The sequence below is a fragment of the Rhinolophus sinicus genome, chromosome 2 (assembly GCF_057876585.1).
Source record: "Rhinolophus sinicus isolate RSI-liver-muscle chromosome 2, RSI-T2T, whole genome shotgun sequence".
NCBI lineage: Eukaryota > Metazoa > Chordata > Mammalia > Chiroptera > Rhinolophidae > Rhinolophus > Rhinolophus sinicus.
Genome location: NC_142502.1, coordinates 181,189,887 through 181,215,232, shown reverse-complemented (window position 1 = coordinate 181,215,232; position 25,346 = coordinate 181,189,887). Strand labels below are relative to the sequence as shown.

The 25,346-nt window shown below is 46.1% G+C and overlaps 1 long non-coding RNA gene across 1 annotated transcript in view; it reads left to right on the top strand.

Moving 5' to 3' along the window:
• Positions 1-13,510: 13,510 nt before the first annotated feature.
• Positions 13,511-25,346, top strand: part of LOC148758966 (uncharacterized) — a 385,483-nt gene continuing 373,647 nt past the window's right edge. Inside the window, exon 1 of the long non-coding RNA XR_016019886.1 lies at positions 13,511-13,645. This is a non-coding gene — a long non-coding RNA (uncharacterized LOC148758966). The remainder of the gene's footprint in view (positions 13,646-25,346) is intronic.

The window sequence follows — 25,346 nt, the reverse complement described above, 5'->3', positions numbered from 1 at the left end:
GGGACACCAGAGTGGAAAGGAAGAGCATACGGTGTGCCCACGAGTGTTCTTTTTTCTCTCTTCCTGTCTCTCCCTCCTTCCTTTCCTCTCTTTCTAACAATGAACATTTATTTAACACCTACCACGTGTCAAGCACTGTTCCAGCCACTTGGGAGACATCAACGAACAGAAGCGACAACTCCCCCAAACCCCTAGCTTTCATGGACTTTATTATAGTCTAGCAGAGAGTGACAACAATCAAATAAACATAATAATCAAGTAAATCACATCGCATTCAGTAAGATGGTGGATGCTATGAAGGTAGGCAGAACAGGATGGAAGAATTTGGGGAAGCCACAGCAGGAGGGAGGCAGGGAGCAGTTTTGGGTTGGATGGTCAGGATGGTGCACTGGGGCTGGGAGCTGAGGGGCAGGCGAGGGGAGAGTGCCCAACCCCGGGCACTGTTGTGGCTGGTCAGCGACCAGGAGTCAGGCCTCAGGCTTCCTGGTTCAGGGCTCTTCCTCCTTCGTCTCCCTCTGGTCATTGGCAGGTGCCCCCCACCAGCTTCCTGTTCACTCTTTCAAGGGGAAGCAAGAGAGTGGAGTGGTGAAGCGTGTGGCTCTGAAGTGAGACTCTCTGGTTTGGCTTTGACTCCTACACCTACAAGCTTTAGGTTGTGCCCTTTCCCCAGTGGTACGATGGGAATGATGACACCACTTCTCGGGTCCTTAGGGGGGTTCCAGAAACTAACTCACACACAACACGTGGAGCAGTGCCCGGTACATGATGGGTGCGATGGAAGTTTGTTAAATAATCTGATTTCTTGTTCACACCATCCTTCCTCTTTCTATTTCCCCAGTCTGTTACTAAGCCAAAGAATCTTTAAAAAAACATTGACTGGTAGGACAAATTCACAAGCCTGAGCTTAGTAAGAACGTGGCGGACTTTTGTTCCTCAAAAGAGGCCTTATAAAACCTGAAAACGGGTACCTTGGAAACAAATGAATGTGAGCTTTGAAGCCTATTTAAGACGGAGCCTAGGAATTTGAGTGCTGCAGAACATCCACGCCGTCCACAATGGTTTATTAGTTTTCTTTCCTTGTAAAGGAAATCTCTTCATAGGCCACTGACCAGGGTTACCTGATCTCTTTTGATACTGACGGATCATGCTACAAGACATTCATCCTGAAACCTTTGACCAGGAGAAGTAACAGAGCCTTTTTATGGTCGAAGCAGACAGGTCTTATTGGTACAATGCACATTTGGAGAACACACACAGCACGTACCCATATGACAAAGACACATGGGTGGCTGTGGGATATGCTCTGAAGAGGCCATGCAAAACTGACTTTCTTCTGCATTCTGGCAGGCCCGAGGTTTCCCACAGGCTTTTCGGAGGTGTTGTGCCTGGTGTTGAGAAACTAGTCCGTTCCATAAAAAAGCCACAGCTTGTTATGGGCTGAATTTTGTGTCATAGGCTATCCTCCACTATTTTTCTGAGGAAAGACATAAAAACAGTCCTTCTATGCTACAAAATGAGGTTCCACGTTGACTGGGAGGCAGCCCTGGGTAACAGAAATACTTAGTTCACAGGCAGAAGCCCTCAGCTTGGATCTTAGCTCAGTTGTTTGCTATTTTCGACCTTGGCATAAGAAGGTAACCGTCTGTTGCTCAGTTATCTCATCCATAAGTGGAATGGGTTGGAGCTGGTAATCTCGAAGGCCCCCTTTCCATTCTGAGGGTCGAGAGTCATTGATCCTTAGGGATGACTTGAATCGCTGCAAATGTCTGCAGTGTTGGTGAACACGCTCCAGTTGGAAGCTTGGATGCACATCTTGTCTCTGCTGTTCACCAGCTCTATGGCTGAGGGCAAGTCACTTTCCTTTGAATCTCACATTCTTCACCTCTGAAACAATAATAATCACTACCCCACAAAGTTCTTATAAGGATCAAATGATTTAAAGTACATGAGGGATGTGATAACACTGGGAATCGGAAGTCTTCTGGGAGCTCTTATTGCCACAAAGCCAGCTCCTTCCAGCATGTCCCTCCCACTTCCTTCACTGTTTGCTTTCTGGATCCATCTCTCAGTGGGGTTCCCCCAGGTAGAAATGCCTTTCAAGACAATCGGCACAACTCTGATTGCTTCGCTGTACCTAGAACAGGCCTTTGCTCCTAATAGCTGCTCAGTAAGGTTTGCTAAATAATTATTACCAATGAAAAGACTTGACTAATTGTTCAAACCCAGCTAGAGGTTCTCAATCTGTGCAAACGAACTGGGTACTCAGGCTTGTCTCACCTGGAAATAGAGAAAACTATGATTAATCCAATTTTTAATTGGGTTACTCAAAGGAAAACAGAATATGATAACAGATATCTAACACCTTGAGTTTTGGCTTGGTTTGGTTTCGCCACTTTTCTTTGGCGTAAAGCCAAGAAGAACAGACAATTTATACTGAGACTAGAGACTGGAAACCGCTCAAGCTGTAGCTAGATGCATTTTCTACATTGGTGAAGAGGGCAGGGTTTTGTGAAATGGTTTGATTGCGCTTGGATTTGATGATAAATCTTTCCCATCCTGAGTTGGTCCTTCTTCTGAGTTTCCTGAACTAATATTTTATAATGTCTTAAGGGAAAATCGTCTTTCTGCCAGAAACTCTCTCCCCCAAACATCTCATTAAAATAACGAAGTTGGAGGTTTTCTTGGATGTCTCTTACTGTAAACTTCCGGGATGGCTGTGAATACATTTCGTTTGACACTTCTGGGAGATTATTTCTCCTGGAGTGTTACCTCACTTGGAAATTCCTCGGGGTAATAAATGTGCACATGTCAATTTGTTGCTGCAGTTCGAGCCTCCATTATCTTTGGCTGGCTGTGTGTTGAGGCTGTGTGTTGGACTCAACACGTGGCCCTGGGTTCTGTTGGCTAGGCAGCCACAGGAGGACTTTTTTCTTGCCCACTGCAATGAACCACAACCGGAAAATGTTGGAGCAAAGAAACAGCATTTAGCTCAAATGCAAATTAAGCTCTGGCTTCATTGGAGGCATGGAGGCTGAGGGCTGGGTAATTGGAGTAGAAACTGCCATAAAATGCTTATTATGATGTTTGCTGCCACTCGAGTGCTCTCTCTGCGGTGTTTTCATTTGAGGGGGAGAAGTCTTTTTGCAGGGATGTGGTTTCCTTTCCCTCTTTCCCTAGGGTGACTGACTCAACTAGTTTGCCTATGACTGTCCCAGCTTTAAAGCTGGAAGCCCTGCATCCCAGTAAACACTCAGTCACTCTCAAATCAGGATGGAGGATTCCCCTCTCCTCCCCTCGCTTCAGTATTTGCTTTCTTTCACCGCAGTTTGACCAGCTAGCTGGATAAGGCTACCTACCCAGGATGCTGGAGCTCCACCTCCCCCCACCCCCACCCCCCCACACACCTCTGAGGGCTCAGCCAGCTGCAAAGTTGAACAGTCTGCCAAGCAAGGAGGGCCAGGAAAGAACTTTGTTTTGGTGTCGGAGCTCATGGGTTTGAGCTCTGGAAACTCTGCTAAGTGAGTGGGAGCAAGTCACCCTGTGGCTGCACCATGAGGAAGAATCTCTGTTTTCCTTTTGGGACGCTATCAGCCACAGGAGGCAATGAGTGTGAAGGTGGCGGGTCCCACACTGATGCCAGGCATCATTATCCTGCTGGCCTGCCTGCTCGACTCTCTCAGGCTCTGGGGTTCCTTCTAAATAATGAAGATAATAACAATAATAGTGTTTCAGAAGCGTGTCTGTAACGCTAGCCGCAGTCTTCTCCTCTAGCCTTTCTGAGTGTCCTTCATTCTTCAGGTCTTTGCAAGGAACCAAAAGGAGGCATTTTCAAATTGTCAGAGAACCCGGGGCTGGGAGGGAATGGCCATCCTGAGGCAATCTGCGTCTGGGCTTCGTTTAGGGGAACACACACAGTAAAACCCTCTGCGAGATTCTGTGGGTAGCGGGCTCTATTTCATCAGGAAAGCTGCAAGTTCAGGTACCAAAAACTGGACTCGATCTTCGTTCTCTGGGTTGAGGATGCTATCATGATATCGCCATTAATGTGTCCAGTGAGGTTAAGTCCTTGTGGAGGAGTTTTCCTTTTATTGACACTTGGGAACCATTTTGGCTACTTCTGTTGAGGGGGTAGAGGGACGATAATCATTCCTCAGGATTTGAAGGTGTGTCCTTTTGCAAAAGGAACAGGATGGAAAGTAAAGCAGAACTTTTAGGGACCTTTAAAAGAGATGTGCACATATATTTAGCGTTGGGGGGGAGGCACAGGTAACTCTCAGGTAACAATAGCTTATATATTCTGAAAATCCTTATTTGAGGGCCACAAGTGCCCAGCTGAAGACCCACCCCAGTCCCAGGCCCCCTGAAGGGGGGAGGTTCTATCATGTTAATGGTATGTGCATATTATTAAGAAAAGGGACAAAGGGCCTGGGAGTGAGAGCTGTTCTGGGGACTCTTCAATATGCAGATGGTACCCTTATTATAAATCCGATGGCTAGAGGGCCCTGAGAGAGTCAACTAAAGCTATCCTGATGGAGAATGGCTGCAGTTTGGGAATCCCCTCTCCACAAATGCGGAGCTCCCAGCACACTGCTCCTCACCAACCCATTAAGTGTTACCCCACCGCGTGATCACACAATGCATTCTGGAGTAGAAAATACAATTTTGTTTTGATTTAAGAGTATCTGAATTTAAAAATGGCCGAGTTTATGGACTACCAGACTCCCCGAAGTCTCCTGAGCTGCATACCCCTTGCTGTCCTTTGGTGGGCTTAACAGGGAGAAGTAAAGCTCCATGCTACTCTGTTCAACTCTTCCAAAGATGGGAGTGTGTGCATGTGAATGAGATGGAGGGAAGGTGGGGAGGAGAGTCAGGACAGCAGATGACTGACAGGCATGTAGGAAGGGAGGTAAGTTGTGCACAAAAATAATTTCCAGAGAGGAGGGTGCCGGAAGGGGAACAAGAGCACAGGGGAGCATTGCCCCAGTGGAGGTGATATGCAAGGTAGCCTTAAAGCATGAATGAAGATTGGCCTGGTGCAGAAAGACAGCAGGAGCATTGCGAGTTGAGGGGGTGGCCTGAATGGTTGTGCCTGGAGCTGCATGGAGGTGCACAGAGCTGTGGGGCATGTTTAGGCTTCCAGTGCATCCTGAAGCAGCAGGTGAGATGGATGGGTTGAGCCTAAGGACTGCTCCAGGCAGTGGAGAATCAGCCAAGGTGTTTGAGAAGGACATGGTTAGGTGTTTTGTGACTTTGGGAACAAGTGATATAAATATGTTTAACCCTGGCAAAGTTGCCCTAGGATGCTCCTCTGCCTCATAACTAGTAACATCAGGCCTGCTTCCCAAAGGCACTCTGGGACATAGTGGGGGGAGCCCAGACCTGGGCCTTGGGGCACCTGGGTCTTGGCTCTGCAAAGCCACTACCTAGAGTTTCTTCCACCTCAAGCTTGTGCTTTCCGATCCTGTGCTTTCTCCCTTCCCTCCGCACATCTCCCCGGTCTTACAGGTCTCAAGCTCACCTGTCTTCCAGGGACCGGCTTAGGGGCACCTTCTTTACAAAGCCTCTAACCTCACTCAGCGCTTTCCCCATACTCGTTTGTATTTATAGATGAAAATAAGTCCCTCCCTCCCTCCCACGGTCACTAGGAAAAAATTAGACAATGAAGAAAAGTATAAAAAAGAGAGAAAAATATTTAGTAATCGAACTTTCAAAGAGAACCACTATTAAAGCATCAGTATAGATCTTCCAAATTTTTCCATATACACACAAATCAATATGAATGTGCCTGTTTGTTTTATGTCTTTGTTAGGTTATGAATTACTTTTTACTATGTACTCTATTTGGGTCTTATCTCTCTTACTAGAAGTAAGAGACTCTCTTGTTTTTGTGTGTTCTGCATCTTCTAGAACTGGTTTTGCACATCGTGGGCAAGCAGCAAGTAATGAATGAATGATTGAATGGGTTTCTCTATATTTATCTGTAAAATGGAAATTTTAGATTGTGATATGTCTGAGGTCTTTCCTGGTTCCAACAAACTGAAGACTTTCTGATCATTACATCTCTTCCATAGAGAGCAGAAAAAAATCTTCCTACAAATCTGGTGCCTGGGTATGTCCTTTTTAGCACTAATACTGTTATGTCCCCAAACTACAAGGGGCTCAAACAATGATTTAATGTATTCAGGCTGTGTCCATACAATACCTAAGAAACAACTGGTTTAGGGTAGCCTGTTATTTTTTATTTTATTTTATTTTTTGTCTTATCCAATGCAAGCCAATCTTGGGACACCCGATGACATTTAGAATCTGAGTAAAACAAATTCTTTTGAATGCTATGGATTCCTCATTTCTTCTTACCTGCCGTGCTACCGATAGACTCTATTGCATGAATTAGGAAAAGGCGTCCTCTCCTCTCCAGGCAGATGCAGCCCCACCTGGTGAGCTTGGCAAACAGAATGCAGCCAGATATTAGCTCCCCTTCCCCCAAGTAGCGCTCTCCTTGGGCAAGACACAACCTGAACAATTGTGTTGGCAACCCTGGTGCAGGGTACCTAGAAGAAATGAAAATGCCAGTTAAATGTTTGCTATCTATGTACAAGGTCCTTCTTCAAGCAAATAAGCAAGAATGTGTTATAAATATCAGACAGTAAAACATCTGTGAGCTCACATAACAATACAGTTCTATTGTAGGACTCAGACACTCCCTAGCCTCTGTGTTTTCCCTCCTGCAGTTCCCTGTGTCTGGAAGGTACCCTGTCCCCAACCATTCTCTTCTCAGTATCACCCATTTTTCAGGGCTTGGCTCAAAGGAAGACTGTCTCTTTCACAAAGCCTTCTGTGACTGTTTTGTTGAAATTCACTGAGACCCCTCCTGCGTTCCCTTCATATATGCTCTGCCCTCTTTTAGTGCACGCTCATGTTTCCTTTGAGTGTCGGCTGATTCATTTATATACTAGCCATGTACCCTCCTAGCCTCAATTTCATCATCGTTGAAATGAGATGATAGAGTAGATCGTCCAGGTTCCTCAATAAATACTATGATTACCATAATTGTAATACGTATCTTTCATTATGTATGAAACTCCTAGAGAAGGGACACTGTCTTATCTGCTCTCTGGGTCTACCATATCCCCATGACACTGAATATACAGTGCTTGGTGTTCATAGAATTTATTTGAAATGACTTGAACAGCCCGAAGGGTAGATGACTCCATCTCTTTAGCCCCAGAAAAGTTCTTGTACATAGGTTCTCTTTACCTTCTCTATAAACCCGTTGTGTCAGGTGAATTTTATTCCTTGTCCTTTGCAATTCTGTAGCTCTGCATAGCTTCCAAAACTTCACAATAAACCAACAGAGAAGCTATTATTGACGGGATTAAGGAAGAGAAACCAAGACTTGGATTTACACCCCTAGAAAGTGGTGGAAGTGGGATTTGAGCTTTGGACGGTGTCTCACCGTTCAGTGTTCCGTCCTCATAGCACTAATGGGAAATTATTTTAAGTCTCAAAGAACCTCCAAGTTCAAATCATTTACCCATGCTGTTATTGAGCCTGCATTTGCTGTGCCATTGGAAGAGTGGCACACCTTTCCCTCCAACAGAGCCTCTCCAGGAAGGAGAGCGATTTGAAGGGTGATGCTGGACTTTTCCAGAGCTCTGGTGTTTATGCATAAGCTGCCTTCACTCGAAACAACTTACAAGTTTTACCATCGGCAACCCAATTTTGTCCTTTCCAGCCAGGAAAGGACTGGGAAGGTCTTGGTGAACAGATTAATTAAGCCACACTTTCCTTTCCAGCCCTGCAAATGCATGTCCTACTCCTGCAAGGAAAGGAAAAATCCACACAGAAGAATCGCTACCAGCTTCTGGCCTTTAAATATTTAAAAATATAGTATAACGCATAGCCACTGACAAAGAAGTTGACCGCTGCTTATATAATAGACCTGCTTTCACGTAAGATTCCTCAAAATGCAAAACGGGTAGCTTGTGCTGCAGTGTCTAAATGTGTCTGCCTGGAACTCACAGATGGGATCTCAAACGAGGATAAGGAGACTGGAGCAAAGCAAAATTGTCAAGCGCAGGTTAAGTTTGGGAGAAGAGCGTGCAAATATTCAGGGAATGAGAGGCAAGGGAAGGCTCCCCCACTCTGCCTTCATCAGTCCCCAACGCCACCGTGAGCTCCTACACAGATCCCTGGATTTTTTAACGGGTTCCGCTTTTTAAGTTCTAGGCTGTTCTGCATGTATCTCCCCATTTGTGCCCTCAACTCTGCTCTCGTGAACAGGGGCCCACAGGGCCTTCGATGAGAATGCCTGGGTGTGAGTTCCAGGTTCTCCATGAAGTGCTGTGCCTGCTATTCTGTCTTTTCCGGCTCCAGTTTCCACATGGAAAAAGAGGGCTAAGAAAGTATCTAGCTCTTTGCTTTGCTGTGAGAAGTAAATGAGTGACTATAGTGACAAGGCCCATAAAATGTCATCACTAAATGTTAACAATTATATTTATAATTAAAAAAAATCTGGTGAGTTTAGCTAAGACATCCTAGGATGAACCTGAGTGGACCAGGTCAGACTTTCAGGATCCAGCTTCTGTCTGTCGATAATTCATCCAGCAGTGTGAGATGAGCAGGTCGAAGGAGAGGTGAAGGGAGCACCACGCTTGGGGTCTCTGAGAGGAGGAGTATGAGGGGAGCTGGCAGCTGCCTCTTCCTGTCTCTGAGCTGTGGGTGCATGTGACCTTTCCAGAGTCAATGATCTCCAGATAGTTCTAACCTCACAAGGTGGTGAGGATTCAGTGAAACAGGTCCTCTAGGGTTATATAAACGGTAAAGCACCACACGGGTGGAAGGGATTATGTCATCCGCAGCTTACTTGTTTGCATAATTACCCCTGAGGTGGGTAGAGGTTATTCCCATTTTACAGATGGACAAACTGAGGTCAAGCCCAGCCAAGGTGCTGGCAGAGGCAGGAGAGGACCCCTGTTCCTATGGGGTCTGAGTGGGTGTCTGTCCTTTGTGCTCCAGGAGCCTGGTTCATGAGAGGCAGCTTAGGTGCTCTCTGAGGAGTCTTGGGTGCACCCCTTCCCAGAGACCCAGGGTGGCAGGGTTGGGCTGTACTCGGAAGCTGTGGACAAGTCCACCGAGCCTTTAGAGCGAGGGCAGCTTGGGCTGGGCCAGTGTCTCTCCCTCGACACAGGGGCCAGGCCCTAATCGCTTTCTTTAGAGGCCTTTGTGCAGCCTATTCTTTCATTCTGGGCCTGACACAATGCAGGGGTGAGCTGAGGTCAGATTTTCAACCTTCAGCTCTGGATTTCCTGTCTTTTGTGGGGTGGAGGACAGATTATGCCACCCGGCTTCCTGTCATCTCAGCACTGGGGGCTCTCGCTCCCTGGCGCCGATCTGCCTTGGGAGACTGGGAAATGCTTTTGGGAGGTGAAGACAGAGGGTCTGTCCTTCGGCTCCCAGTCACTCAGGCTCAGGCACGGGCCACTGCTGGATACTGACAATTTCTCTAGGTCTTTGGTTTTCACAAATGCCTTCTTGTGGGATTTGAATTCTGATAGGATCCTTAAGGCCACTTGAAATACTATAGGTTAAAATAAATTAGCATTCCCATTAAACAGCCCTCAGTGGATGCCAATCTCCTTTGCCTTCTCACAGCCCAGATTACGCATTAAGAAAGGAGAAGAGGCAGGCCCCAGTAGCAGAAAGGAGTTAAGAAAAGAAGTCCTTCTGAGAGAATGCTGTGCTCCAGGGGAAGCACCGGGGTTGGAGAGGAGAGGAGACGGTTGAAGGGGGCAGTGTCATAGTTTCCTAGGGCTGCCACAACAAAGTGCCACAGAGTGGCTTATACAACAGAAATTTATTTCTCACACTTCTGGAAGCCGGAAGTCTGAAATCAAGGTGTCAGCCTGGCCCTGCTCTCTCGAAGGCTCTCAGAGGGAATCTGTTCCATGTCTCCCTCCCAGCTTCTGTCGATGGCTGGCAATCCTCAGTACTCCTTGCTTGTACTTGTGTCGCTGCCTTCACACACACATGGCATTCTCTCCAAATCTGTGTCTTCACCTGGTATCCCTCTGTGTCTGTGTCCAAAGTTCCCTCTTCTTATAAGGACATCAGTCATGGATTAGGGGTCCACTCTACTCCAGTCTGACCTCATCGGTTCATGTTTGCAATGACTCCATTTCCAAACAGCATCACATTTGAGGTACTGAGGATTAACACTTCAACATACGTTTTGGGGGGCACAAATCAACCCCATAACAGGGGGCTCAAGTCAGCCAACTTTCTTTTATTTTTTAACTTTTCAAAATTTATTTAAGTGTGTTTTTCCAGGACCCATCAGCTCCAAGTCAAGTAGTTGTTTCAACCTAGTTGTGGAGGGCACAGCTCACAGTGGCCCTTGTGGGGATCGAACTGGAACCTTGTTAAGAGCACCGCGCTCTGACCAACTGAGCTTTCCGGTCGTCCCTCAGGTCAGCCTACTTTTCTGTGCCATCCACTCTGTACCAGGCCCTGTGCTCTATTCTGTGGCTACAGAGATGCACAGGACGGTCTACTGGGGAGAGACAGACAAGCGAGGAATAGCCAGCCGTTACAATAGTGTCATCAATACTGGGAATGGATTAAGCACAAGGTGAAGAGGCTCCCATAAAAACACCCGGTCTCCAACCCTGTGATGATAGAAGGGAGGCTTCCTGGAGGAAGGGACATTCTACAGAGGAAGGCCAGTGACTTGAGAGGGACAGGGACACGAATGGGAAAGACAAGCTTCACAGATTCCAAAAATACCGTGAGAGAACACATTTGCCAGTAGACTCAGGAACACCTCAGAAGTGCTGGGAGAGAGAAAGTTTCTATCAGCTTGCTGTGGGTTGGGGAGTGTCTCCCTCTAACTTCTTCCTTCTTTTTCAACTGCCCCAACTGCCTGCCTCTACCCCATCCTTCCCAATCCTTGGGCCCAGGAAGAAAGGCTCAAGGCCACGTGTGTGGCTCTTTCCTGACCCCTTAGGACCTAGGTCCCCAGGTGAGAGAGAAAAGCCAACACTACAGGAGCTGGATGTGACATTTTTTAACGGTTTTAATGAATTCTTTTGATTTTTTGGGAGGTTGGGGGGTGCTGTGAATCATGATTCAATACCATGTGAAATTCAGTGGCAGGCATATCTTGAAGTAGAGTGCGTTCTGTTTGAGGCTCTCCACCATGACTCCCAGTGAGCTTGGGGGCGGTGGCCATGGGCACCTGGTTTGAGGAGTGGAGTACAAGGGCGGCCGAAGGCCTGGGACGCGAACAGCCCACAACTGTGCTTCTGACCCACTCGTCTATGGCATCCCACTCGCCTAAAAGGAAACCAGGAGTCTGTTTGGCTTGGCTTTTTCCAAGAGTTGTTCAAATATGTCATCGCAGAATCTGAAACGTGAACCGTTTTACCCAGAAATGTGTTTAACTGAAGCAGCCATTAAATGCCCTGGGGAAATTAAAGGAGGAGTCTCTTGGTTAACATTCCGGGTTTTCTTTCCCCCCGTTTGAATAGTCCCTTGCTTTCCCGCCCCTTTGCAAAGGACTTTCTAAGATGGAATAGCATCTCTCCTTACCTAGGCATTTCATGGCTGACATAGATGCCATGTCTGGGACCTTGTCCCCTTTTCACAGGTAAGGGAGCCGAGGTGCAGAGAGGTCCTGTGACATTCGGGCACAGTATCCCACTGTGACTCCCACCTCCATGGCCAGAGATCCTCACGACATATTGCTGGAGTTTCCTCCAGGGACCTGCCCCACTCCCCGCCTTTCTTTCAGCTAATCTGGCCTCCCACCTTCCTCTGATCCCCCTGAACTCTGGTCTGGGTGCGGATGGCCAGACCTTCTGGACATTAGTATCAGCACAGAGTCACAGGCTCCCAAACAGGCTGCCTGAATTGCATACCACTCTGCCTGTCCTTACCCCTTTGGGATCTCAGGAAAATTCGTACTCTCTCCATGTTCCTGTTTGCCCATCTGTAAGGGGGTGGGGAGCTAACACCACCAACCTTTAGCATTATTATTGGTGGGATTAAATTCATTCAATTTACATAGATTTCTTGAGACAATTCCTGGCACATAGAAAATCCCGTACCATGTTCATAAAATTAAAAAAGAAAAGAAAGTCTCCCACGTGATGGGGAACTTTGAAAACCCAACAGGTCCAGTGATGGGTCCATGGCCAGTCTTCTTTGTCTGACTTAGTAGGAAGCTAGCAGGTCACTAGTTTGCTCCTTAATGAGTAGTTCATCATGAACATTCCATAGTCTTGGGCCAGGAGTCAGGAGATCTGGATTCTTTTAGATTTTTATTAAAAAATATAGCTATCTACAATATTGTATTAGTATCAGGGGTACACCATAGTTGTTCAACATTTATGTACCTAAAGAAGTGATCCCCTTGACTAGTCTCATACTCACCTGGCACTATACATCGCTGTTACTATATTTTTTACTATATTCTCTATGCTTTACGTTACATCCCTATGACTAAATCTAGTAACCATCTGATACCATCCATATTAATAGTTATTATAATATTATTGATTATATTCCTTCTGCTATGCCCTGCATCCCCATGACTACTGTGTAACAGCCAGTTTTTACTTCTTAATCCCTTCCCCTTTTTCACCCACTCCCTCAACCTCTCTTCCATCTGGCAACCAGTAAAGTGTTCTTTGTATCTATGAGTGTGTTTCTGTTCTGTTTGTTTGTTTATTTTGTTCTTTAGATTCCACGTATTAGTGAAATCACATTGCATCTGTCCTTCTCTGTGTGATATACTCCACTCAACACAATACCCTCCAGGTCCATCCATGCTGCTGCAGATGGCAGGAACCCATTCCCTTCCACAGCCGAACAATATTCCATTGTACATATGTGCCACCTACACTTTATTATTCTTCTATCAACAGACACCGAGGCTGCCTCTGTGTTTGTTCCTATGTGTTAGGTAGATCTGCTGTGTCTCCCAGTCTTGGTCAGATGGCCCTATGTAGTAGGTGCCCTATGTGGCCCTGGCACAGCCTCCCTGGTCACCTGCTGCAGGTGCTCCAGGAGTGTCCCTTCCTGTGGGTAGGTTGTGTGTTCCTTCCTGTGATGGTTGAGCCTTGATTACTGTTGGCAGATCAGTGGGTAGTACTGTTCCTCAGGCTGATTGCTACCAAGTAATCCACGTTTGCTCGCTGCCTGTGCTACACCTGGAAGTGTGTGGGAGGGGCATGCAGCAAACTGAGCATGTTTGCCACTAGCACCGGGCCTGGGGTAGTTGTGTAAAAAGCCAGGACACACTGAGGCCTGATGCCAACCTGCTGTTTGTTGCTGGCTCTGATAAGGTTCAGCTGCTGATAAAGCCTGCTACCGTACAGAATTGGGTGCCGCGGAGTTTCAGTGAGTCAGCAGGGCAGAGCTAGGAAGCTCACCAGGCCAATCAGAGTCAGGTTTGCCCGTAAGCATAGGGGGCGGGCTTAACACAGGAAAGATGACGCCTGCCTGCGGACTGCCTGGGAGCAGGACCCCACACAGAGAAAATGGCAAGCATCTTCCAGCTCACGCCCTGAAGCTACATACCTCAGTCTGCCCCCCGGTGTGTCTCCAACGCTCCCCAAGTCACCATCTGTGTGCCGGAGCTCCGGGTGAGTACCTGCGAATGAGTGAATCTGTGCGCCGGCCATTTAGGAGGACGGCTGGGTTTCCCACCGCCTTCCATTTCACCCAGATGGTTGGAGTCCCCACTGTTTTTCACAGCCAGATGTTGTGGGGGCTCCCCTTCCAGCACCAGTACTCCAGGCTGGGAGGCCTTGCTCTGCCACGGGGAGCCTCCAGTTGGGAAGCCAAGATATCCCTCCCAATTTTCATCCATAACACACAGGTGTGGGGCCAGCCCGTTTCGTGTTTCCACCCCTCCTACCAGTTTCTGTTTGGCTTCTTTATATCCTTAGTTATAAAACCTCAGTTCAGCTGGACTTCAGGTGGTTCTCCTGGTTGACTATAATTTAGTTGTAATTTTGATGTGTTCATGGGATGAGGCGACCACAGCGTTTATCTACTGTGCCGTCTTCGATCAGCCTTAGATATGGATTCTAAAACCTTTATCTCATTGTGTTAGAGCCACTGTCCTTCTCACATAACTGTTGGCCAGGCTAGAATGTGTGCTTCTCCAGGGTAGGGCCATATTTTATTCTTCTCTGGAATTTTAGTACCTGATTCGATGCCTGGACAGCAGGACGTCCCCAGTCTATACATTGCGTATTCAAACTTTGGGATGCGAGACCTTATTTTGGGCCTCAGTTCCCTGCCTTATACTCTAACTAAAGACTGTAGTTCTGTCAACCTATGCCTCTGGGAACTTGACCTCCTTACACTGCGTTTCTGGAGTGACTATTCGGAACCAGGAACCTAGAGTATTCACACTAGAGCAGAACCAGAGTGGAGGCAGAAACAGGGTAACTGGCTTGGATCTGTCTTCTTGGGAGCCACAGGCTGGAGTTCCCCACAGTTCAGAGTTTTGGTAAGGGGGAGAGCCCGGAGCTAACCCTAATGATTGGATGGGCATGATCCCTGGTGGAGGATGGGGACAAAGTAAGGGCAAGGTGGGTGCTGTTTGTGGGCCCTGAAGCTTATGCAATTTTGCTATTCTCGTCACAAAATTATAAAAGCAAAATTAGATCTAAAAGGAAATATTTCTTGAGGACAAAAGAAGTCACATACAAAAATGCTGAGTACCGTAATTATCACAAATGCCAGAAAACCCGTGGGTTTTATTAGTTTTATTAGTTAATTGTCTGTGACACCTCTGTAATGCTATGTTCTACATTTTTGTAGTTGTCTTTTCACATGACAACAATTTTGTAACATCATTCTCTGTAGAGAGAATGGAAAAATAATTCAGTCTGTTCTCTAGCATGAAATGGCGAGTCTTTTTTCTTTTTTTTTTTAATCATTTATACTTTTGAAAAGCATTTGTTTCACAATTGTAAATTTTGGAAAAACCTCCATCAAGTTTCTTTCATCGATGCGTTGTAAGACTTCAAGGTACTCCTGTGCAGTGATGAATTTTAAATATTGTTCGAACTGGCAACTTTCATTAACAAGTTTGTCCTCAGTATCCTTGTGTAGTGGTGTGGTGCAAGGTTTAGCTCTTTGTGGAGTCAGTATTTCATAGCAACTTTCCCTTGGCTGGATCGCAAAAGTACCTGTGACCACTGCAATACTACCCATCATTAGGGGAACGATAACCACGGGGAAGTCAGAGTCAGACAGTGTTCTTGACTAATCGCCACTGACATAGCTTCCTTTTGCAACTTTTGTAAAACCAGGTGGGCCCATGGCTAAGGCTTTGGGAGGAGTCGGTGGATTGAGGGCCCTGAAGCTTAAATTTCATTAACTTTACAGAAAATCCACTTCTGCTGAAAGGCAAGAGTGACCATTGACCAATCAATGACTTTCTTTCCAACCATGTTCCACTTTGTGGAACAAAGGATAGGACAGAAAGGTGTCGTTCGGTTTTCACTAATCTTGAAACACTCCCCCTCTCTCTTTCCACTTGGTCTTGCCTTTCTGATTTCTCCATCTTTGTCCCCATTGAATCTTGCTGGGATAAAGCTCTCACACGCTCTGCCTGCCCTATCCGCAGGTCTTCTCCTGCCCTGCCACACCTCGATCCCTGAGGTCCGGATGCCCTCCCCTCTTTTCTTTCATCTTCATCCGACTAAGTTTAACCTAACTCCAAAATTTCACTCGAACACTGCTTCCTTGAGTCCAAATTTCTCCGGCCAGTGTCCTTTGAATAACTCATTTGTGTTCCTCTAACTACACCCGTTTTTCCCTCTCCACTCTGAGCTCCTGGAGGGAGCAGGAACCTTACCTAAACCATCCTGGGTCCCATGAGCCCCACCCGCCCAAGGTTTCACACACGTGTGGAACGTATATTGCAAGTGGTTTGAAGACCATCTCAGCATCATGACTCAACCAAAAGGATTTTTACTTCAAGTAACCCAGTAACCAATTAAGATTCACCAGACAAATATTTACAAGACAATTACTTTCAAAAGCACCCTCATGGATTATAGTATTACCTGTGCCTAAACAAACACAGCGCAGGAATTGGAGGCTTTGAAAAGTTCACTTAAACTTACAATGAGATTAGAACTAATGACAGGGTGCTGGATGAGCTATTGGGAATAAGGAAGGAAACAAAATAAAACCCACCGGGGATGAAAGCATACCCCAGACATCCTTTGTGACCCTTCCCGGCACCTTTAGAAACTGATACAGCAGGAAAGACATGGTCACTTCTGAGCTTCCAGATTCCTGTAGTGCTGTTCCTCTGCTAAGGAGAGAGCAGAGGTAATACTACCCAGTGCTGTGGGCCCCACTGCAGAGGGGCTGCTGGGGCTCTAGACCCAGCAGGGTCAAGAGGGAAGCAGGAAGTTCCTGTACAAGGTCCTCCCATTGCAAAGTGGGCCAGACCTTGGTTCTGAACGGCAACTCTCTTTCTTCTGAGCAGAAGCTGCTCAGCTGCTGCATTGGGCCGGGAGTCAGGAGCCATGGGCCTTTACCCAAATTCTGGGATGAATTCACTTTCGGAGGCCCAGCACAACACCAGGCCCTCTGGGTGTCACTTTCCTCAGCAGTCACAGCCCCGTGCTGTGCCTGTTCTATGCCAACCACTGTGCCAGGCATGGGGGCTGCAGACAGGAGTCCAGAGGAATCCCCGCCCCCAAAACTGGGAGTCTAGACTTGGATGGTGGCAAACATGAGGGAGAACTCCCGGAGGAAGCAGCACTTATCTTCCAGATAAGAAGAAGACAGTCAAGGGAAAAACAACATCGAAGGAAGACATTCCAGCAAGCAAGAAGAGAACAAACAAACGTCTGGAGATATTAAGCAACTCTGTTTGCATGGATACTGCAGGTTATGTGAGAACAGAGAATGATGGGAAAAGGGACTAATTTGGCATTGAAGTGTAAAAACAACAACAAAAGGAATATTAGAAGTCCTATGGCTATCAATGCTTCTGCGAAACAGAATGATAGAATGGCTATGAAAATGCTTTAAAATTTATAAAATACCATGCAAATGCAATTCACGATTGCCAGCACACACACACACTCACACATTGTGGCCTGTGATCTATTGATGGTGTTAACAGAGCGTTGTTACTTTTAGAAGCCCCTTTATTTATGTCCTTTCCCATACTTTTTCTGGGTTAATTTCACAAATGTACTGTTTTTTAGCTAACGTTCAACACCTGGGGATGCCAGCACCTAGTGTCCAGTCAAGGCTAAGGTCTCATGTTGTTTTTCCAACGTTGAGTCAAGGAGGTCCTGGACATGTGAGTGAGGGTAAGGGTTTCCTAGAGGGTTTTCCTGTTGTGATGCTCTTTCTGGAAGGAACTGTGCATCTGAAAGCTCTGGTAGCAGAGACACAAGTGGTTGTGAACCACGGTAATGATGGAAAAGCCCATCTCTGCGTTTTCCTGGGTGTGTTCCTGTGGCAGAGGGAGGGGCTTTGGGGTAGGAGCGATTTCCTAAGTCACTTCCTATCTCAGCCTCTGTTTCCATATCTTCAAAATAATGGGATGATGTAATCTCTCAGGTCCCCTAGAAATATGGTTAAAACTTCCCGGCAGCCCATTTTTTCTGAGACTGCTGAATTCATGTCTTCCAAGGCCCTGGAACTTTTCATGTACCTGCCATTAGCCAGTTAGTGGGTGTTTGCTGTCCCCTTAGAGGTGAAATTAAGCTGGGCATGGCAGAGTGAAACAGACATACCTGCTCAATTCACAGGAGATTCATTTGAGTGCTGGTTGCTGCTCTAGCCACTAACTCTCTCTGTATCATCTGAAAGGAAACTAAAATCTCTCTGAGTCTCAGTTTCCACATTTATCAAGTGAAGATAATAAGAACACAAGACTTCTCTCTATCTTGATCTGTACCTTGAATCTTCTTGCCTCCCTGGTACCATCCAATAAGCATATCTGGTTTCTGGGTTTCTATTCTTCCTGCTTTGCTTGGCTTGCCTGTTCCTCACCTTTACACATTGGAGGATAAAGTTCTAAGAAGCAGGCAGCTCATGGAATTGAAGCCCCGTATGTGGGCTCGGAACAGAGCCTTTACAGCCACCCCCTTTGAGAGTCAACGAGGCAATAAAACTTTGACCAAGATCTATTATCTTTTTCCACCATTAAGTCACACCCCCTAAGATGTCCTGAATCCTGGCAACATTTTGCCCTTGTTGGTCTGTTTTTGGTTGTTTTGTAAGCAATATAATTTCAAAGACTCCCAGCCCTCCCCACCTCCTACTTTTTGGTGTTTCCGCAGCCTTGTAGATGTTGGGCTGGGCACTTCACAAGGATCTGTAAGATTGCTATAAATCTCTCTTTTGAACAGATGAAGAAATGGCATTTCAGAGACGTTCAATCACATTCTTGAGAAAGGGACCTCAGTTTGAAAGTTGAGTTCTTTCCACTATTCCTGTTTCAACTCCTCTGAAGAAAACCGACCATCACATTGGATTTCAGGCCTTACCAGGAGCATTGGTTCTAGAGTGGTGCCTTGCCTGCTGCTGCCAACACGGGCTTGGGAAAGTTGTACATGCTTTTTTTTTTTTTATAAATCCAACCCTATTTTTAGTGCCTTAAGGGAGCACACTATATATTGGAGTCTCCAGTGAATCCTTTGGTGAAGTGAGGAGTTTTCTTTCCTGCAACTTTAATAATATCTGTCTAATTTAAATGCTTTCTAGACTGGAGGCTTTATGTACATTTTTCCCCCCCAGTGGAGTCCTGTAGGATTTTGTCCAGCATTTGATCCTGATTCTTTATAAAATAATAGCAGGGAAGGTGATTTGAAGGATTTGAAAGTCCACATGATATTGAGATGGTACAAATAAAAAAAGTCATTTTGAAATAACTCCAAATTTTGAGCCTGGTATTCAAGACTATTTGTGGTGTGGCCAAACCTCTTTCTAGCCTTATTTACTACCTTTCTTTACAGGCCTTATGTTTCAGCCACCAGCACCTTCCTCTTTCCCAAAGGTCTTATTTTTCCTCTCTCTGAGCCTGTGCTCACCAGGATTCCTTCCCCATGAAGTCTCCTCATTCCAAGACCACCTCTGCAACATGATGTATGCAAGCATATATGTGTGTGTGCGCACACAGACACACACACAGACACACACACACACACACCTCACTCACACACCTCACTCACACCTGCTCCAACACACAGATGTTCCCAAATCCTATACATGTAGTCTCTAATGTAGTAGCCACCAGCTGCATATGACAATTTACATTTAAATTAGTTAGAAAGAAATAAAATACCAACAGATGAATGAATAAACAAAATATGGTGTATACATCAATAGAATATTATTCAACCTTAAAAAGGAAAGAAATTCTGACACATGCTACAGCATGGATGAAACTTGAGAACATTATGCTAAGCGAAATAAGCCATAGATAAAAGGACAAATATTGTATGATTTCATTTATATGCGGTACACAGAATAAGCAATTCATGCAGAGAAAGAAGACTAGAGGCTACCAGGGGATAGAGTTGGGGAAGGGGGATGGGGAGTAAGTGTTTAAGGAGTACAAAGTTTCAGTTTGGGATGAAAAATTTCTGGAAATGGATAGTGGTGATGCTTGCACAGCACTATAAATGTACTTAATGCCAGTAAATTGTACATTTAAAAATGGCTAGAATGGTCAATTTTATGTTACATGTATTTTACAACAATAAAAGTAAAAAAATATATTTTAAATTTTTTTTTAAAAATTAAATAAAATATAAAAGCAGGTCCACAGTCACACTAGCCGTATTTCAAACGCTCCAGCCATATGTGGCTAGGGGCGACTGTCGTTCGGAGCAGGGAGAGAACATTTCTATCATTGCAGAAGGTTCTAGTGGGCCCTGTTCTTCCAGGTTTTCTAGGCCCACTTATTTTTAAAAACATTCCTTGAAACTTCAATCAGCTGTGATTACTTTCTTCTTGGAAATCTTGTAATTATTTGCTTTGACCACTTTCAAGACTTTATCAAATTCTTCATTGTATTTGAGGCAAGTAAGTAGTCAGCTGATTTCCTGACAAAATTGCAAGCTGGTGGAGTGCAGGGTCAGAGTTTGGGGGGAAGTTTCACTTCTTTGGGTATTCTGGTCCCACCCCACACTCCACGGTCTCCCACAGTGCCTTGCAAACTCATCAGCGCTAACCAAATAGGTGTCTGAATGAATGGATGAGACAAGAAGACAAACGGCCGGACAACAAACCTTTTATGTTATGGTCCTCGCTGGGAACGTAATTCCTCCATCTTATATATTTCAGGAGGCATTTGAAGATGACATATTTGTCTTCCATGAATAAATTCGTATCACAACTCTCCAGCCATAAATTAGATGCCTTCTGTGTGCTCCTCTGGGAATAAAGGGAGCATTCTCTGGGAACTTTTGTAAATTAGATAGAATTTTGTCCTATGTATGTGTGAAGTCACTTCTCAGCTAGCTATTGAAGTGAGCTGCCAAGTCTTTCTTCCAAAAACAAATGGCAAAGTCACTTTGTTTTCTGTAACACAAACCCTTCTGCAACAAACAAGAGTCCTCCGCTGTTCATTATCTTGTCATTAGAACCTCTGGCTTGATGTAGTTCTCTATAAAATAAACCTGAGACTTTATTCATAAAGAGGAAAATGCAAACACAGGCTGTACCACGTATGAAAGGGACCCAGTGTAAAAAGAGCTTTCTTTTGCCTCTTGAGTTCGATGATGAGATGTCGTGGCCAGACAACATTTTTTGACTGGTAAGAGCAGAAACGACCCTCTTGAGTTACTGTTTAGTGAATGAGGGCCTTTGTTTCCCACAGAAGAATTAAAAACCTATGGGTCTCCCCCATGCAAACAGGAATACGTTTCACACAGCGGTGTTGGGATTAAATGACTGGATCATGAAAAAAGCCAGAACAATGCCCACTCACGTTTTAATCATTTACCTGGCATTCCAGTTGAGAAGGTTTCACAGAAAACTAGAAGATTAGGTGGGGTGACTTTTCCCAAGTTCTCTTTCTTGGGGCACTCTGCTCTTTTTTGTGTATCTCCAAGGTGGGAAGTAAAGGAAAAGAGCCCATTTTTCTATTATATTAGTCAGATCTGAAGATGGGAACATAGACTCTGGAGGCTGGAAGGGGCCTGTGAGAGGGTGTGGTCCAACGCCATCCTTTTGCAGGTGAGAAAAGGGAGGCTTGGAGAGAGGGATTTGCTTAGGGCCACACACAGAGTAAACAGTAAAACTGACTGTAGGACGTCCATCCACTCCTGACTCCAGACCAGCATTTTTCTTCTCTCTCGTAACAATTGGCCAGTTTGACATTTCTGAAATTCAAAATGATCTTCTTTACAGTGATTCCTGGGGTGGCCGGTTAGCTCCGTTGGTTAGAGCGTGGTGCTGGTAACACCAAGATTGCCGGTTTGATCCCCGCATGGGCCACTGTGGGCTGCACTCTCCTTAAAAAGATAAATAAAAATAAAGTGATTCCTGATACACGTTTGAGGAAGAAATGCAACCCATGGCAAGAAATGAATGTTTGAATATCGAGTGGAAGAGGGGAGGACTGAAGATCCACGGGGTCCTCCCCTCATTCTGCTGGGTGACCTGCAACCCGACACTCATTGCTCTGAGCCCCCTTTCCTGCGTTTCTGCAGTAGGAGGAACTTTGTCAGTCTCATGGGTTTGTTGGGATAGAACAAGATAATAGATGGGGAAGTGCTGCAGGGAGTTGAAAGTGCTAAGTGAATGCAAAATGCAATTATCCACGTGAAAACTGCTGTTTTGTTCAATGGAAAATGGGAAAGCATGGTGAAAAGAGTACAGAGATGCTCCCTGAAGGAAGAATTCACTTTGTAGACAGAGGAGTTGCTTAGAGATTATCAACGTAAGAAACGTCCAAACCTGTAGACAATTTTTAAAAGAGTTTATTTGAGCCAAACTGACAACATATGCCTGGGAGCAAGATCTCAAACACCCCAAGAGGAATAACAGTTTGGCAGCTTCTTTTATGTATTTGAAATTAAGGAAGGAATGTAAGGAAGATAACATGAGGGTGGGAGAAAGCAAGACAGGGATTGGATTAGAAGATTATGTGCTTTCTTAGGGATGCTTAGGCCTGCGAGCGGTATTACTTGTGGAATTTCAAAGGTGTGTTAACAACCTAGATGCACAAGAACAATGGACAAGGGGGCTTAAACCCTTTCACTAAAGAAGTTACAGGCCTGGGGCGTGACAACCCACCAAGACCTGCCCAGTTAGGAATGTATGATAAACTCACCCTGGGAGATTACTTTCTGTAGAACCCCTGTTTTTGTCCACAAGATGAAACTGGTCCCAGAGATAGACTGTCCATGAGTAGACAGAGACTAGAACTGAGCCGTTTGGTCAAAGGACATAACAGTGACTACGAGGCTGTGGTCAGGCGTGAACTGTGAGAATGGGACGAGCGAGAGAGAGTATCCTATGGATGGTGTACAACCAGAAAGGTATAAAGCCCAAATCTATGTGCTGGCTGCATCTCTGAGGCCAGGTCACCTAACCTCTCTGTGCCTTGGTTTACTCCTTTGTAAAATGGGCCCACTGATAACCTACTCTGGGCCAGATCAGAATCATCTGCCTGATAGCCTTTTGAAAACTGTGGAACAGCTCACTGAAGTGATGGAGGTCACAGAGCTCAAACCCCGGGGCTTATTTTGAGCTCAGTCAGTGAATAGCTGTATGTAATGTTGGGCAAGGTACCAGGCCTCAGTTTCCTAATCTTTAAATGAAGGTACATGAGAAGGTGATGTTGAGAGAGAGAGGGAGAGAGAGAGAGAGAGAGAGAGAGAGAGAGAGAGAGAGAGAGAGAGAGAGAGAGAGAGAGAGAGAAAGAGAGAGAGAGAGAGAGAGAGATTATCCAGGGAGGGCTGTGGGGCGTGCGGGAGGAGCCCCCGGCAGGATGTCAGGGAGCTCACTGGCCTCTGTACTCTTGCTTCCTTTTTCTGGCCCAGGGCATGCTGGGAGAAGACTCCCCTCTGTGTGTGACAGAAGGAAGGTCACAGCATTTCAGGGCTAGAAGGGAGCTCAAATATCCTCTAAGCCAACTGCCAGTCTGACGCTTGGTGTCCTTCTGCAATATCCCTGCCCATTTCATCTTTGAACAAGAAGGACTACAGGAAACCTTACTTTTATTTTTGAAATCTATCTAGATGCCAAGAATTAACATAGAATTTCCTTCGTCTGAAATGACTTCCTTATATCCCTACCTCACCGTCTCAGTGTAGCTACTTAAACATTCATTTGATGACAATAACAACCCACACAGGACAGGACTGGTAGGTGCCTCACACTGTCTTCCCCGCCTTACAGGTGTTAATTCATGTGATTGCCTCAACCACCCTAGGAGAGGGGTACTGTATTATTATCCTCTTTACAGAGGAGGAAGCCGGAGAACAGAGAGGTTAGGGAATTTGTGAAAAGTCACACAGCTAGTATGCTTTGGAGTCAGGATTCAAACAAGGCAAGCCAGGGACTGGAGACCTGCATGATGAGGCCTGCACTCCTCCTGGGACGGACAGCTTGCCCTCATCACCCAGGGTGGAGACGCCTTTTCCCTGGCACACTATGTGTCATTGTCACAGGGTCCTTAGCACTTTCTACCTGGTATGAAGCCTTGGTGTCTGGCATTTACCCTCCTTGGTGTCAACCAGCTAAAGCCCCACAGAAAGCCCAGCCCTGTGAACAAGCGAATTTTGTGGAGATAGCAACGGGAATTGTGCGGGAGCGCAGCCCAGCACGGAACATTAGCATCTCAAAGAAGCCTTGTGGTTTTTGACTGATTTCAAAGGCTCTAACTACAGGGAAGGGCCCCCTGGTATTTGCAATTTTGAGGTTTTGCAAATGACTGGAGGCTGACCCCTGGATCTCTTCACCTCGGAGACCCACACACCACCTAACTCAGTGCCTTTCACCTACCATTCTATTTTGAGGAGCAGTTTTAGTTTGGTTTGGGGTTTTGTTTTGTGTTTTTTTGCCTACCGTGCACAAGACTACAGATGTCTGATGACTCCATGAAAGGAAACTTCATTTCTGAGGAAATCAAATACTGGATCTTCTTGGTTCCAAAAGACAGGAGAGATGTCCCATTTCTTCTATTTTTGCAGCCTTATCTGCCATCAATCTTGTGACTCTCACCCCGGCCATATCTCAGCACGTTGTTGTGTTTGCTGCCTCCACACCTCTCACTCCAGTCTCTGTGACGAAAATCCTACGCTGCCCTGTCACCCCAGTGATGCCTTCCCAGACCGGTTGGGAGCAAACCCCTGCCCCACTCCTGGTGGACCTGGGCCTGTGTGTGGCCAGCACCCTCCCCAGGGGGCTCTCAGGGTCCCCCTTCTTCCTCTCCGTATCCCTCTCTAGTGCCTCGCCCAGCGCATGGCTCACAGCCGGTGTTCATTTGAACCGAATCAAATTAAACCTAATTGAAATAAATCTAATTTAATCTTTGTTCCCGTGTTTGCTCTGTTGTACGACTGTGGGATGGGAAGAAGAGATCACTTTCTCTGCCCAAATTTGAGGTAGATACATTCTTCCAATCCAGAATGCGCCCTAGTTTGTCCTGGGGGCAGAAAAGAGAGCAGCTCAGGCCCTAGGGGGTAGCGGTGGGCTTAAGAATTCCACATTCTCACTCCACCTGGATCTAGGAAGCCTTTTATAAGAGTGGACACTAGAGAATCTCTGTTCCCCACAAGCCATTTCTCTTCTGTGCCTACAAAGGATAAAGATCTATTTGTCTCTGTGTGTATGTTACCAAAAATGAATGAGGATTTAATTACAGCGGCTCATTTCCTAAAAGGAAGTCCTATTTACGATGCACCATATGTTTTGCCAGTGGCCATACCCCTAAGGCCCGGAGTCTTGTCTGATCTCCTTAGATAAGCAGGGTCAGCTTGCCTGGTCTAGCCCGGGGACCTGGGAGGACTGGCCGAGGGTTCCAGGAAGTGGGGAGGGAGACGTAGGTGGGCTCCCAGCTGGGTGAGCTCTGATGACCGGAGACCCAGGAGCATCAGCAAGCGGACCAGGGGAAGCTACCCAGCTTCAGAGGACGGAATCAGAGGCTCAAACAATTTGTGATGATTAAAAATCTCCTGGCTTTTTTCATCTACTAAAGTGGCTCTTGAGGGGGAGAGAGTCTCTCTCTGATCCTTCCTTTCGTGGTTTTAATTCCCCCTCCGCCACTTCTGAGCCAGCGCAGATGGCTTCCGAGAGCTCCCAGAACCTTCCAGTGAGGGCTGCAGGGTGGAGGGGGGC